The sequence below is a fragment of the Octopus sinensis genome, linkage group LG9 (genome assembly GCF_006345805.1).
Source record: "Octopus sinensis linkage group LG9, ASM634580v1, whole genome shotgun sequence".
Lineage (NCBI taxonomy): Eukaryota > Metazoa > Mollusca > Cephalopoda > Octopoda > Octopodidae > Octopus > Octopus sinensis.
The window spans coordinates 77,250,331-77,254,630 of NC_043005.1; the positions used below are offsets into that span (position 1 = coordinate 77,250,331).

The following is a 4,300-nucleotide window of genomic DNA, read 5'->3' on the forward strand; positions in this document are numbered from 1 at the left end:
ACGGTTAGTAAAGCGTCGATATTAATAACTAGTAAAAACCTGTATTAACATGCTAACTCTGATAGCATTAATGTGTTTGTAGCAGTAACCAGGTGTGTTTGATAAACTATTAATTGAACAAAAACCCAGCAGATACTTCTAATGTATAATACGTTTGGTGGTGGGCACGGTCCATTCATTTGTAAGGACAATAGTTTATCAATAAGTGCGTCCGTAAAGGCGACGAGCTGGCAGAAACGTTAGCACGCCGGGCGAAATGCTTAGCGAAACTTCGTCTGCCGTTACGTTCTGAGTTCAAATTACGCCGAGGTCGACTCTGCCATTCATCCTTTCGGTGTCGATAAATTAAGTACTAATTACGCACTGGGGTCGATGTAATCGAATTTATCCTTTTGTCTGTCCTTGTCTGTCCCCTCTATGTTTAGCCCCTTGTGGGCAATAAAGAAATAAGAAACGTTAGCACGCCGGTCGAAATGCTTAGCGAAATTTCGTCTGCCGTTACGTTCTGAGTTCAAATTACGCCGAGGTCGACTCTGCCTTTCATCCTTTCGGTGTCGATAAATTAAGTACCAGTTACGCACTGGGGTCGATGCAATCGAATTTATCCCTTTGTCTGTCCTTATTTGTACCCTCTGTGTGTAGCCCCTTTGGGCAGTGAAGAAATAGGTATTTCGTCTGCTGTTACGTTCTAAGTTCAAATTCCGCCGAATTTGGTTTTGCCTTTCATCCTTTTACGGGTCAATAAATTAACTACCAGTTGCGTACTGGGGTCAACATAATCGACTGCCCCCTCCCCCAAATTTCCGGGCTTGTGCCTAGGGCAGAGAAGAATATTAATAACTAGTAAAAACCTGTATTAACACGCTAACTCTGGTAGCATTAATGTGTTTGTAGCATTAACCAGGTGTGTTTGATAAACTATTAATTGAACAAAAACCCAGCAGATACTTCTAATGTATAATATATCTGGTGGAGGGTACGGTGCATTCATTCGTCAGGACAATAGTTTATCAATAACTGCGTCCGTACTCAAGTACATCCATACGACACCACCACTACCAACTTTATAATCATCCTCATATTCATCATCATCACTAACTTCACATCATCAATGACGTCATCGTCGTCGTTATCAGTATTATTACTCAGCATCGTTTTTCCCCTTCCATCTCCCCTCATCTAATGCCTTATGAACGCCATCATTATCGTCGTCGTCTTCATCATTTTTATCGCCATCATCGTCATCATCATCATTATCGCCATCACCATCATCATCGTCATCATCATCATTATCGTCGCCGTCGTTGTGATCATCATCATTGCCATCATTGTCATCGTCGCCCTCATTATGATCGTAATTGTCGTCATTGTCGTCGTCGCCATCATCATCGTCATCGTCGTTGTGGTTGTGATCATCATCATCATCATCATCATCATCATCATCATCATTGTCGTCGTTGTCGTCGTCATCATCGTGATGGTCGTCATTATCATTATTATCATTATCATCAACGTCCTTGTCGGCGTCGCCTTCCTCATAAGCAATCTCATTCATCATTTTCAATATTATCATCACTTACACTGACATCGTAGAGTCAACGAAGGTGCCTCTACATTGCTCGCTCGACTTGCTAGAAATAACAATAATGTTATTTCTAGAAGGTTTGTTGCTCTGTCAAATAAACAAAAAAAAATGCTCTTCACCAAGAGATTGCGCAGTAACGGGACTGAACCGAGAATACCACGATTACAAAATAAACTCATTAACCACATTCTAATTGATATTTTACAAGATTTAATGACATATAACAAAGTTTAGCAGGCGTGAAACAGAGACTGGATTCATCACCAGCTGTTGCAACACCAAAGCCTCGATCAGTGGTTCTCAATGGTTTATTTATTTATTTTAGGCGTAGGAGTGGCTGTGTAGTAAGTAGCTCGCTTACGAACCACATGGTTCCGGGTTCAAATCCACTGCGTGGCACCTTGAGCAAGTGTCTTCTACTATAGCCTCGGGCCGACCAAGGCCTTGTGAGTGTATTTGGTAGACGGAAACTGAAAGAAGCCCGTCGAATATATGTATATATATATATATGTATGTATGTATGTATGTGTGTGTGTGTATGTTTGTGTGTCTGTGTTTGGCCCCTCCCCCAACATCGCTTGACAACCGATGCTGGTGTGTTTACATCTCCGTAACTTAGCAGTTCGCAAAAGAGACCGATAGAATAAGTACTACGCATACAAATAATAAGTCCCGGGGGTCGATTTGCTCGACTAAAACGCGGTGCTCCAGCATGGTCACAGTCAAATGACTGAAACAAGTAAAAGAGTAAAAGCGTATGAACCCCTCTGGTTCCTATTTTACTCGGGAGGATTCTGATAGCCATTTGATGTTGTAAAAATTCCTAGTATCGTGTTCAGCACGATGGCCGAGTGGTTAAGGCGTTGGACTTAAGTTCCAATGGACATCTGTCCGCGTGGGTTCGAACCCCACTCGTGCTAATAAATTTTTTCAGCGGTGGTGCCCCAGCATGGCCGCGGCCTTCGGGCTAAAACATTTTAAAGGATTTATTATAGTTTTAGAATTAAATATTAATATGAATTGTTTTAAAACAGAATTGCTTTAAGCGCAGGTGTGACTGTGTGGTAAGAAGTTTTGCTTCCCGACCTCATGGTTCCGGGTTCAGTCTCACTGCGTGGTACCTTCGGTAACTCTCTACTAATATAGTAATATAGCTTCGGTTTGAATAAAGTCTTGCAAGTGGATTTTGTAGATGGAAACTGAAAGAAGCCCCTCGTATATATGTGTTGTTGTGTCTGTGTCTGTGCGAGTGTGTCTGTTTGTTTGTCCACCACGACCACCAGCACCACTTGACAGCCGGTGTTAATGTGCTTACGTCCCCATAACTTAGCGTTCGTCAAATGGCGCCGGTAGGATAAGTGCCAGGATTTGCCAAATAAATTAATAAGTACTGGAGTCGATTCGTTCGACTAAAATTCTTCAAGGGTGTGCCCCAGTATGGCCGCAGTCAGATGACTGAAACAAGAAAAAGATAATATTTTGTACAATGTAGAATTATAACCAATTTTCTACACAAAACTTTCGATGGACCACCAAGGGTGATATGGTCTTCTGTTGAGAATCGGTACCCCAGTTTAAGCTTGATCGATCAGAGCTATGATCGAAATTATTCCAGTCGTGACTGTCTGAATCTTGTTAGGAGAACCTAGAACTGTATATTTTTACGTGTCATTTTCCTTTTTTCCGTTCATGACGTTAAGGTGGGAATTTATGCAGTTATGGCTGCTACATCTAGCAAGTCGTGTGACCGCGTATTATCATCCCCCGTTAGAGAATGAATTCAATCGAATAGTTAGCTGAGAGTAGAAGTTGTATGTGCTGATAAGATACGAAGAATAAAAGAGAGAAGAATTAAATATGTATGAAATAGAAAGAACGAAGCAAAGAGTTTTTCCAGCAAATGCAGACTTATCGATCACAGCTGCATTTTTGTTTTTGCATTCTGTTATAGTTATTGTTATTTTATTTTATTTTTCTGTTTGTGTTCAGAAGGAAGATATGAGAATAGTAATAAACAGTAATCAATTGAAAGTCCACAGATGTTAAGGTATGGCGTATATATGGTGCCTAAAGAGGAATGCCATACATTTCTGATGCAGTTCTTTTTTTATTATATTTTATCAAGATGTGGAGATATGCGGCAGACATCAGTGTATAGTCGATAGGAGTGTGGAGAAAGAGACGTTGGTGCACACAATAAAAGAAGTAAATAGGGAATAATCGAATAATAATAATCCTTTCTATTAAAGGCACAAGGCCTGTGATTGGGGATTGTGGGGATTGCATCGACTCCAGTGTTTCACTGGTACTTAATTTATCGACCCTGAAAAGATGAAAGGCAAAGATGACCCCGGCGGAATTTGAACTCAGAACGTAAAGAAGGACGAAATGCCGCAAAGGACTTCGTCCGACATCCTAACGATTCTTATTTCTTTATTGCCCACAAGGGACTAAACATAGAGCGAACAATCAAAGACAGACAAAGGGATTAAGTCGATTACATCGACCTCAGTGCGTAACTAGTACTTAATTCATCGACCCCGAAAGGATGAAAGGCAAAGTCGACCTCGGCGGAATTTGAACTCAGAACGTAACGTCAGACGAAATACGACTACGCATTTCGCCCGGCGTGCTACCGTTTCTGCCAGCTCGCCACCTTAACGATTCTGCCAGCTCGTCGCCTTCATAATAATATTTTCTATTAAAAACAGAAGA

At 41.2% G+C, this 4,300-nt stretch overlaps 1 non-coding gene across 1 annotated transcript; it reads left to right on the forward strand.

Moving 5' to 3' along the window:
* The first annotated feature begins 2,422 nt into the window (after window positions 1–2,422).
* Window positions 2,423–2,505, forward strand: Trnal-uaa. The gene has a single exon. It is a non-coding gene; the product is annotated as a tRNA-Leu (tRNA).
* Window positions 2,506–4,300: the final 1,795 nt, after the last annotated feature.